The sequence below is a fragment of the Balaenoptera musculus genome, chromosome 20, assembly GCF_009873245.2.
Source record: "Balaenoptera musculus isolate JJ_BM4_2016_0621 chromosome 20, mBalMus1.pri.v3, whole genome shotgun sequence".
In the NCBI taxonomy this organism is placed as follows: Eukaryota; Metazoa; Chordata; class Mammalia; order Artiodactyla; family Balaenopteridae; genus Balaenoptera; species Balaenoptera musculus.
In genome coordinates this window covers 10,508,519-10,519,994 of record NC_045804.1, presented here as the reverse complement: position 1 = coordinate 10,519,994, position 11,476 = coordinate 10,508,519, and the positions used below count along the sequence as shown (strand labels likewise).

The 11,476-nt window shown below is 55.6% G+C and overlaps 1 protein-coding gene across 9 annotated transcripts in view; it reads left to right on the top strand.

The window, feature by feature from the left end:
* The first annotated feature begins 1,046 nt into the window (after positions 1-1,046).
* The window catches only part of RBFOX3 (RNA binding fox-1 homolog 3), a 448,464-nt gene continuing 438,034 nt past the window's right edge, over positions 1,047-11,476 (top strand). For 8 of the 9 annotated variants that reach the window (XM_036837416.1, XM_036837414.1, XM_036837420.1 and 5 more), the window contains exon 1: positions 1,783-2,088. The gene's annotated coding sequence lies outside the window, so the exon portion shown is untranslated. Of the gene's footprint in view, positions 1,103-1,782; positions 2,089-11,476 lie in introns of those variants that run through there. The other variant, XM_036837410.1, reaches the window with a different exon arrangement.

Genomic DNA, 11,476 nt, shown 5'->3' with positions numbered 1-11,476 from the left:
TAGGGATGATGAGGAGTGGGTGGGCCCAGCCACGAGTTGGAGGCCTGAACCATCTGACAGCAGAGGACGGAGAGAGCCAATTAGGTCTTTTGAGCAGGGACGTGCCGTTTCAAATACGGGGGCTGGGAAAGCAGCTGCCTTGCTGGTAGACAAGGCATTTATCCAGTGTTTAGCTGTAGGGCCAAGAAGCTAACTCGAAATTGTATAGCATGACTCTCACTGACCAAGAAAGATCAATGACCCAGACAGGCCAAAGGGCCAGAAATTAAAAGCGTTAAGCTCGTAAGTGGACAGTAGCCACTTGTCGTGGATACTGTCTGTCCTCGCTCTGCAGGGAAGGCAGCCAGCAGTGCAGAGCTCCAGGCACGTAGGAACTGAGTTTACGTCCCTCCCTTCACTGTCTCTGAATCCTCCAGGCCCCTAACAAACCCCAGATTCCATGACATGCTTTTTGCCTCACACAGAAAAGCAGGACAGTCAGGTACAAGGAGGAATCTGCTCCAGAAGCAGCATCCAGAAGTAAAAGCAACCTGGCACAGGTTTTCATTTGCCTTTAGGTTGAGAATGTCTTTGAGGGTGCAGCTCACTTCCATCCCTGCTCTTACCCTCCTCAGTGGTGCTCCAGGCACTGGATCCGCCTGTCTTTTGCATAGAAACAGGAGCAAGGCCCTGCCCAATCCTGTGGTTCTGTTTGGGACAGTCAAGGCCCTCCTGCCTGCCTCTGGTGTGACCTCACAGCTCTCCATGGGTATCATCCCGCCAGCCCAGACGGTCCCCACTCCACTGGCCCTTAGCCTCCACTTTCCTTCTGCTCCCCCTCGCTCTCTATCCCAAGGATAGAGACCGTCCCAGACCCTACATCAGGGTCCCTTCTCCTAGGGTTGGGCAGCTGGGAGTGGGGACAGGGAATGCCTGCTTTTCTGATTTTAGGCAAATCCTTAGCTGACCTCCTACAATGACAGCCTCTCTTCCCCAGCCAAGGTGGAAATGTTTGAATTGGTTTGGTTGGTCAATCTGGACAAACACCCCAGTGGTGACTCTGTGTGGCTGGTCACTCACTCTCGGATTCCCGGGAAGGCAAGACACCGAATTTCAAGCCCCAGTAAGGGGTGGGGTGTGTGTGTGGGAGGGGCAAACTGGAAGAGGAGGTCAGGCAGTGCAGATCGGCGGCAGAGGTTGGGGGGCATTCACCCCCGCTGCCCGAGTCCCATTTATGGGGATCCGCAGTGTTGTCCTTTCTGGGCCAGGGCCAGGGCCAGGGTGGCAGGAGAGTAAGGGTCCTGATTGGGGCTGCCCGGCCTCAGGATCGCCGGAGGGAGGGAGGGGAGACGGGGACCGGGACCGGAGGGCGGCGCTCGCGGGAAACCGGGCAGCTCTGGGGTCCTCCGCGCCTCGCCCACCTATCTCGTGTAGGCTCTCCGGGCCCGCGCGTTTAGGGCCGCAAGGGTGCATCCGGCCTGCGCTGTCTCCTCCGCGGCCCTCCCCGCCCCGCCGCCCTTCCTGGTCGAGCGGCTGCCCGAGCCCCCTCCCTCGCCGCGCGCTGCCGCGCTCCGCCCGGGCAGCCGCCGCCGCCGCCGCCGCCGCCGCCGCGTGCTCCTGCTGTCGCCTCTCTCCAGCCGAGCGAGCCAGAGGAGCCGGGGAGAGGGAGAGAGAAAGGGGGAGGAGAGAGGGGGGGGGGAGAGAGAGAGAGAGGGAGAGAGAGAGAGAGAGAGAGAGAGAGAGGGAGAGAGAGAGAGAGAGAGAGGGGGAGAGAGAGAGAGAGAGGGGGGGGGCAGGGAGAGGGGGAGAGAGAGAGAGAGAGAGAGAGAGGAGGCGGCGAGGGAAGAGCGAGTGAGGAGCTAGCTGCGGGGCTGCTCCGGAGCCGGCGGAGCCTCCTCGGACAGCGGCCCCGGCCCCGGCCCCCAGCCGCTCGCTTGGTCAGAGGAGACGCGATCGCAGCCGCCGCCTGAGCCCGGCTCCGTGCGCTCCTCGCCGCCGGCTCGCCGGTGCCCGCGCGGCCCCGGGACGCCGCTGCCAGCTCGGCGGCCGGGATGCAGCCGGGGCATGGCCGCCGGGCCCCTGTCACCTGCCGCGGGGAGCGCTGAGCCCGTGAGTAGCCGGGTCCTCGCCGCCAGCGCTTCGCCCTGCGGCGGTCATTACCTTCGTGTTGAGCGGGGTGGGGGTGGGCAAGTCCCAGGGAGGGGCGCACAGGACCCCGTAGGGGGAGGCGGGGCCGGCGCGGGCGCGGGGTTGCAGAGCGCGGCCAGGGACCGACCCGAGGGCGCGCGGGGAGGGGTGGCGCCCCCGGGGTTGGGGCTCTCCGTGTCCCTCTTGGGCTCGGGTCGGGGCACGTGGTCCAGCCTACGGCCGGAGGGGCGGTTTTGTGAATGGGAAGGCCCCGGGGTCGGCTCCATGGAGACGCCGGGGAGTCCCGCGCACTGCGTGGCGGCGGCGGCGGTGGTGGCCGTGGCGGTGGTGGTGGCGGCGGCGGCACAATGCCCGGCGCGGGGAACTCCCTGGCGGGGGGAGGCCGAGCGCGAGGAGATCCCGGTCCCGCGGGGTGCGTCCGTGTACGCGGCTGGAGCTCGCGCGGGTGGGAGTGGGGGGACGGTCAGCGATCTCCACGGGATGCATGCGCTTCTCACCAGGCACCCAGTCCCCGGGAGCCCTGCCTGGGTCCTCGAGGAGAAGGGTTCACTAGAGGAGTTGATGACCCAAAGGAGTTTTGGGGAGGAAGGGTCTCCCACGGTCTTCTAGAGAGGCCCCGGGCCCGCAGCGCCGCGCTGTGCGCGAGTGTAAAGCGGCAGGGGTCGAGCCGCGCGCAGGGCCCAACAGGGGGCGGGCTGAGGGCGCTCCCCGCAGAGTCTTGGGAGCTGCATTAGGGAGGCTCGGGCGTGAACCCAGGCTGCTTCTCCGAGCCTCGGCCGCCCCCAGGGGCCGGCGCAGCGCGGCTGGGGAAGCTGGCTCCAAGGCGGCTGGGCACACCCGGCCCAAACTTTCTGCCCCGGAGGCCCCAGAGGCCCCGGAGGCGGCGAGACTCGCCGGAGGGCGTCCGGGGGTCGCCCCCTCGGAAGGGCTGTCTCTCGAGGATCCTAGGGGTGGCACGAGGCCGTAGGTCGCAGCCTCCCTCGGCGCGGAGCCTCCCCCGGCGTGCATCCCCGCAGTGCCGGGTCTGCCGGGGGCCCTCACACAGTACGCGCGGGGACGAGGATGCGGCCCCGGGCGTGGAGGGACAATGGGACCCCATCCCGTTCCAGAGCGGCCCCAGGATGCGGGGTCTTACGTGGGGCAGGAGGGATGTTCCTTGGAGTCCAGGACTGCAGCCCCGCCAGCGGCGCGGGGTCCAGGGGGGTGAGGAGAAACTCCTTCCTGACGGAGCTCTCCAGCTTTGGGGAGGGACTAGATTTATTTTTTAATGGTCACTTTAAAAAGGACACCGCGGTTCTGCTCATGCTGATGCACGAGACATCCCGCGGTGGAGGAAAAGGACAGGGACGGAGGGACCCAGCCCTCCACCCCAGCTGGAGGTGAAGTCGCTTTTCCCGCGCGCCCGGCGGCTAATTTCCGGCTGAAACACCCGCTCGGCGCTGGGACGCCCTGGGCGCACACCCGGAAGCCCAGGGCACTTAGCACCGAGCAGGTACGAGGCTAATAGAGTGGGGTCGTCCGTATGAGGTCTTTCAGGCAGAAACCGGCTTTGGTTTTACTGGTCTGCAAATAATAAAAGTATAAACACTGCGGCAGAACCTGTTCATGAAGTGTGCATCGCGGAATTGGGCGGATGTCTTAATTAGGCTGCGTTGTTAACGGGGATATTACACCAATTAAAACCAGACCCTCCAGGTGAGCGAAAATTGTGAAGGGAGAGAGGGAGAAAAGTTGCAGTGAAAGCGCCGCCTGATGAAAGCGGCATGCGGGCAGATGTGGGCCTCCCTCAGGCCGCAAGAGCGCTGGCACCGGGGCGTTTGGGGGGCGGCAGAAGGGGGAGGCCGGGCGCCTTCTGAGAACCAGCCGGACGGGCCGCCTCAGTCCCTGCCTCCACCTTCGGGCTCAGAGCTCCCCTCTGCGCTGAGGATGGAGGTTGCCACCCTCGTCCCTCCCCCGAGATTGGAGGCCTCCCTGCATGGGCATGGGGCTCGGGGCTCGCTGGCACACTGCTGGAAGCAACGTTTAACCCCTCATTTCCCCACTGGGAGCTTCTGAGAGGGTAGAGCAGACTCCTGGAGAGTGAGGTGGGAAACTCTGAGGGGTTAGGGAGCAGAGGCAGAGTTGAGTGGTGGAACACTGGGCCTGGTGAGACAGCTGCCAGCGAAGAGGAGGGTTTGCCAGGGGCATGTGGGCTGTTTGTGTTGGAGCTGCTGGGGTTTTCTGGCACAAGTTGCCTATTTCCAACAGCAATCCCCTCCTCCATTAAAAGAGGACTTGAATGATTGCTCTGATTCCCCCCTCCAGGGGCCTGAGCTTTAGAGAGACCTGTGTCCACGCTTGGGCCTCGGGTAGCCTCAGGTCACCTGGAGAAGCTGGAGTCCAGGAAAGTCCCTGCAGGCCAGGCTCTGACTATGCTGGGCCTTCACTGCAAATGCCTCTGGTCCAGTGCCCTGGGATAGGAGTTGCAGCTGATCTGGGTGTATTCATGGCCCTTCCGCAGGGACCAGAGGCTGGGCTGGAGGGAAGGCTGCGCCCTGGGAGGCCCCCTGCCACAGGGGGTGCAGCTGGCGGCAGCACCAAGGACAGGGCCAGGGCGCGCAGCCTGCCGAGGCCCACTCTCGCCTTTGACATTGTCCTGGGGCCGCTGGGGGCGCTGCTGTGGCTCACCTCACCCTGCTGGGGGGAAGGGTTAGCCCGAGGCCAGCAAAGAGGCAGATTTAAGAAGGAGGCAGGTGGGAGGACTCCTGGGTACTATTCCAGAGTGGACCTTCTGTTATGTTCCTGCCACTTACTAAACTTTGAGCATTACCAATGGCTCAAAGAAATAGCATCAGAGAAATGGAGAGAAATTATGGAGTTCTTTAGTATTGGGGAATGAACTAGGCATGGTATTGGCCATGGAAAATGCCATCCCTGGTTCTGGATCCTTGCCAGCCTGGTCCAGCTTGGGTGCTGCCTCTACCCTACAATCTTCTTTACAGTACCCCCCCACCCCCATTCAACCGTGGTCTGAGACCCCTTTGTTCTGTGGTGTGTAGAAGTTGGAGGCACCTTGCTTCTAAGGGCAGAGATGCTGGTTGATTTATCTCTACCTCCTCCTGTACACGCAGTGTTATTTGATGCATGCTTGTGGAATTAGGAGTGAAGGAATGTACAAGTGAAGGGAGCTCCTATCCCACCCAGAAGTGTCAGAGTGGTGGTGTGTTTGTGGGGGGCAGTATAAGGGGCCTGGAGGAGTCACGCAGGGGGAAACATCTCAGTGAGCATGGAGCAACAGTGAACATGAAACTGAAATGTTATTTTTCAGCGGTTGTAGTGTGGGGTTTACCTCCTCCAGCCCATCCGTGTGCCTGCAATTTTTGGTTGGTTGTCTCTCTGTGTTTATTTATTTCCACACTCCTGCTTGATAGTTTGTTATAAAGACAAATGGAACCTGACTCGCAACTGACATTTGGTGAGGAATTTTTTGTTTTTAAACAAGTGAAGGGGAAAAACCATCCTGAAACTTCCTCCCTTGAACAGAGATGCTATGCTCCAATGTGGGCACCTGTCTTTCCCTAAATCCCCACCTGCAGCAGGCCTTTTCTTCTGCACGAGATACTGGCTTTATAAACACATCCCATTTGCACCTGCATCTTTTTGATTAGCTGCAATATCTCCCCACATTCTTTTATAAAGCAGCACGTTATTTTCACAGGTTCGTGAAACATTCAGACAGCCTAAACATCTTATCTTTTGCTGCCTCTCTGAAGTAGGTTTCTCTCTGAGCCATCACTGTCTCCTTTTTATTTATAACATTCTGGTTCCATCTCTCTCACTGTCCGTCTGTGTGTGTGTCTCTCTCCTCCCTTTTCATGTCTTTTTTTTTCTCCCTATACTTTCTGAGTGGTGTGGGCACTTGGTATGTGACTTTCTCTTTGAATTACGTATGAGAGTTGAGGACAGCTCTCATCTACTAGTTGGATGGGTAGTAATTGAGTACACAGTGAGGTCTTCTTTTTGTGGAGGATTGCAGACGGAAAAATGAGCATCCTTGCTTAAAGAAATACCTTGTGGCAGACTGGTTTGGTTTATAAAATGCATGTTTTTAAGTGCAATGCACTTAGTAAATTAGTTTGCTGTCGCAGTTTCTCCAACACATGAGCTGACACCAAAACATGCCTTAGAAGGTGACTTGAGATAATAAAGAGCGTAAAAATCTGTTACTTCATTTGAAAGTGTTTCCTTTAGTAGCTCGGGGAAAGCTCACAGTATATGAATTGCATTTTGGAAAGTGTTGCCAGAGTCCAGGTGAAGCAGAACTGAATGCTCTGGCTCAGGAGCCAGGGGAGCCACGTGAGGGCTGGCCAGCCAGCAGGGCCCTCAGGGCCTGGGAGAGGACTGCCAATTTCATTTTAAATTCTGGGGCCTAAAGATACCCTCACTGTGTGACAGGGACCTCTCCTTTGGATCTAGTCTCTACCCGTTCTGTGTAGCTCAGGGCTGGTTCCTACTAATTCCACCCGGGAAGTGGGTTGTAACTCGTTGGCATCAGTTTGTGTTGGATGGGGTGGGGTCTTCAGAGTCTGTGGTTTCCTCTGAGGACCTAGAACAAAGCAGTCCTAGTTGCAAGTTTTTTGGAAGGCTTAATTTGTTTAAAGTCAGAGTGAATTTCCAGCAGAAAAAAGAAGGAGGGAGAGTATACATATTTTGAGCAGAATTTTACCACGGATTGCTTTGGTTAATGGCTGTCCCCAGAGATTCCTCCCAAGATTCTAGAAGAACAGAGGCATGGGTGAAGAACTGCCCTGTATCTCGCCATGCCAGCTTCTTCTCAGACCTACTCTTGGTCATCAACTCTGTGTGCCAGGTCTCAGCTGATGCTCAGGGAAGTGGGCCAACCCTTCTGGTCTCTCATAGCCCTGGGCTGTGGCTGGAAACCAGGAGGAGAGGCAGGTGGTCATGTATGTCTCTTTTGGCCCTTCAAGAAAACAGTCCTACTTGCAGGTGAGGAAACTGCCTGGGGACAGACACTTGCTACCAGCCGGACCCTGCACAGTTTCATCAAGTTCCTTTTGGAGGGCCAGGTGAAATTGTAACACGTGTTTTTTGTATGGAAGAGAAGAGACTCCCATGTGCCTCTATTTCTCCAAGGCATCTTGTCTTATGTCAAAAAAAAAAAATCTCCCTCCGCCAAATCAAACAAGCAAAAAAGTAACCCAAGCCCACCAAAAAGACCCTCTCTCACAGGGCTGCCGTTACAGTTGCGCAGGCATGCACTGCAGAAACCTAGGGACCATTCAGAGCTCTATCTGTGAATAGGTAGAACGCTGCAGCTCTGCTCATCAGTGTCTCCTTGTCTGTGACACCAAATGAAACTGAGGGATGGTGATGGCAGGAAAGGTGGCCTTCCAAAGTCTGGGTACTTCCTCTGCACCCTTGAAATTTGTGTCTTTGGGCACCAGGCTGGGCATCACATCTCAGGGTGGTTTTCTTTTAGGCAGGGATAATGAGAACACAGAGAAGCACATTGTTCTCAGCAATGAAGACTTTTTATGTAAAAATGGGAAGCTCTGTTGAAGCCAAAGAACATAAAGTTTACTTGTATTAAAAAGGTGGGTATAACCTGGAGAAAGATTTAAAGAGGCACAAACACCTAGGCACATTTAGAAATAATTTCTCACTAAACTTTGATAGTTCAAAATCCTTCCTGAATCTAAATGAGAGGTTTCTCTACAGGATTAAAAAGAAAATAGTTCCTAATTTTTCTGGAACTTCTAAGGATTGGGTGCAGGGCAATGCTCCAGGGTCTGTACATAAGAGCCTCTGGGCCCCCTGAAATCGAAGCTCCTGCTGGTGACTTCTCCCCCGTGCCCACACCTCTTTCTTTTGGCAATAGCAAGCAGGGCTTTTTAACCTTCTGTTTTCAGCAAGAGGTGTTAAGATGAATTTTTAATACTTCAGTGAGATCACCGCACACACCATGGTTTCCCTATGTTTCCCATCACCTTGAGATCCTAGAAGAAAAAGGAAAATCAGAATGATGCTTCAAGCTGGGTCTGCACACAGTTTCCTATTGGACTCCACCCTTTCCTGACTTGCCCTCCCATCCTCTCTTCTCCGTGGAGGTCTAGTCTGAATCTTCACTCAGTTAGTTTCCTTGTTAACGGGTGCTGGCTTCCCTGAGATTGTACATCGTGGCCGTTCCTCCTGTCAGCTGATTCTTGTAAGAACCACCCTTCACCCCTGGGACACACACATTTAGATGCACATTTAAATGGAATGTAACTTCTGGACAAAGCTGTGAGCTGATTACCTTACTCGAGACCCCAAGCCCATTAGGGGAGCAGGGAGCAGTTCTGGCACATGCCTGTGATACAGAGGGAGTCTGTGTGCAGGGGACGTGAGGTGTGAGGCCAGGCTCTGACTTCCTGAGTGGTGGGGCTGACTGCAACATGCAGTGGGAGAGGGCATGCAGATTTTCCAACCCTGTGACCTGCGGGCAGGCTCTTGAACCCTAGTTTACTCAGGTGCGAAGAGGGGCGATAAACACATGTAAAGGAGCTGGCGCATAGTAGGCACACAACAGCTGGTGGTGAGCGTGAACCTTCCTCGGTGCCATCTGCCCGTTGGAGGAATGAGCATCTCGTCAGAGTTAAGGAAATGGATTCTGTACTGTTTACTGTGGCCACAAGGAGATGATGCTGTTTTAAAATGGTTCCAGATAAAGTCGCAGGTGCCAAGATGGAAACAAGTCTTAGCATTTCTGTATAGGTGAGGAGATCCTTACTTGCTCGGGGGCCTAGGAGGGCCCCCAGGAGGAACCTGGAAGCTCATGTTCTCAGGAACACCATGGCCAGGCAGAAAGATGTGAGTGAGGTCCTGTCTGTGGGGCTGTGGACCCAGGGGTCGCCCTGTCCAGCACATCTGGAGAGTGGAGGGGCTTCTGCCTGCTCGTGGTGTGCCCCATTGATGGACCATCACCCCCTCCCCATGCCTCCACTCCCGGCGGAATGTCAAAGGACACAGAAGGATGGGGGAGTGCTGGGCGCTGTGCTTTTGCAGGAGTGGCTTTGGATTCTAAGAGGTGGGGGCCCTAGGTCAGTGCCAGCTGGATTTTCCATGAGGAGGAGGAAGAGAAGAATCGTGACCTCCCCTCTCCTCCCAGACTCCTCTGAACCTGTAGATCGCCACCATGGCACTTTCAGACCGAGTGATTCTATCCCACCCCTGCCTTCAGCACGGAGATGTTTTTGGTTCTCAGGGCTCAATGTGTGACAAACCGAAACCCAGTTTTGCAAAACCCATTAGAAATAAACATAAAGTGTGCATGCCTTTCTGGAATATTGACTCTCCCTCATTGAAGGGACCACTGTGATGCCATTAGGCACAGCTGGGGCCCCCGCTGCAGGGACAGGCGAAGTGGAACTAGGGCCCAAGGGCCTTCTTACCCAGGCTCCTCACAGATCGGGGGTGGGGGCCGTGATTCACCAACTTCCCCGCTGTGTCCCCCAGGCTGCTCGTAACGGGACTGATAGTGCCTGCTGCCTACCTCTTAGGGGTGCTATCCATGGGTACATTAGTCAAGTATTTTGAAATGTTCGCAGAAAAGAGAAGTGCTGGAGGAATTTAAGATGAGAATTATTGTTTTCAGTGGTGTAATATTATAATCAACACTCTCAGACAGCCAACGCTGTATTGAGTATTATCATACCAGAAGTCTTTTTGATGTTGTCAGCTGTGAACCTTTAACTGATGACCAAAGGGAGGGATAGAGAAGCCAGAGGATAACCTTTGTTTGATGGGAGACCCCATTGCCCTTATCCTAACCTCGAAAGCCCTGGGATTGGTGTCTGGGACAACTTTACAACAGGACAAAAGGCAGCTTACCAGCATGTCCTTTTTTTTTTCTCATAGACAGATCTCTCCTAGGACAGTTGAGAAGAATGCACACAGAATCTGCATTCTTTTGACCCTTCCAACACCCCTTGGCCATGACTGGGCTCTCTCCCCAAGGTTGCCTTTGTGTTGGAAAATAAGTGTCCAGCTGTATCCATGCATTGACAGTATTGCGGTGATTAGCACTTGCAGTCCTGACTTGTCTGTGCTTAAGCTTGTAAAATGAATGGTGCATGGGTGCTTCCCCCCGTGTAGATGGAAATCCCATTTCAGAAGTCGAACTGTCTGGACAGAACAGATGGGCAAAACCAAAACCAGGTCATCGATATCAGTGCTGACATGTTAAAATGCAGCTCGCAGCCCTGCCCCTCCCCACACGGACGTTACTCTTTCCTTGTCAGAAGTCACCACGGAGACTGACTTAGGGAGAGCTAATCCATCTGCCCCCCTTCCTGTCATGGACACAATAATATGTTTTGCTCAGATCCTAAGAAGAGAACTCACAAGACCAGACTTGGAAAACTTCCGCCCCCAAGGATAATTTTTCAGAAAGTAACGAACGCTAGAAAATGAGGGCTATAAAGGAAGTCTTTAGGTAATAATCATAACTATAATGTTCACCACTTAGAAATGCATTAATATAGACTAAAATTACAGAAAATATTAAGCCTTTTGGAGGGGAAAGGAGGCCTGCTTTGGAGCCTGAGGCTGGCTTTCTATGTGCCTGTGGCCTACCCCCCACCATCTCTTACAGAGAGGTCCCTGTGCCCCCAGCCGGGACCAGTCACACACAATGAGGGTTGGGTGGAGGATAGTATTTCCTCCCCAGTGGGTTCCTTTCAGGGCTGTGCTGTTTTCCAGCAAAGCAAGGGAATGCTGAGACTCCCCTGGGGTCTGGGCCACTTCATAAGAGTCAGGCTGCTTGAGAGCTGGGCCCGGTGAGGCAGGTGTGTAGACACTGGCCCGGGAGGGTGTAGCCCAGGGCACACTGCACCTACCGCCACCTCCCCTTTAAGCTGCAGTGAGGACTCCTCTGCAGTGCCCTGGGTTAGGAGCAGACAGAGCACATGGCCATGCACCATCCCTCTATCCCCCTCCCGGACCCCACCAGCCCCTTTCTCCTGCTCCTGCTCCCGCTTTCCCACTCCCCTCTTCCACCTTCAAAGCCAGCAGACTGCTCCAGTGGGAGGCAAGCGAGGGGCTGGCAACGGCAGGTCAAGCAGCGCTGAGCTCAGAGCAGCTGGGAGGAAAGATTTACGGTTCCTCCCTGCCCTGCTGGATGGACAATTAAAGCCTTGCATGGCTGGAGGAGAGCGTGTCGTTAAGAGGCAGGACGGTCAGAATAAATCAGTCACCTCCACTTAGATGGCCGAGCTAGGCTGCTTCCTGGGGCCTTTAGGGCGGGAGCCCCTTGGGTGTGGGTGTGAAGGCTCCAGAATGGACTGTTGAAGGATCTGACATAGTCTGAGCT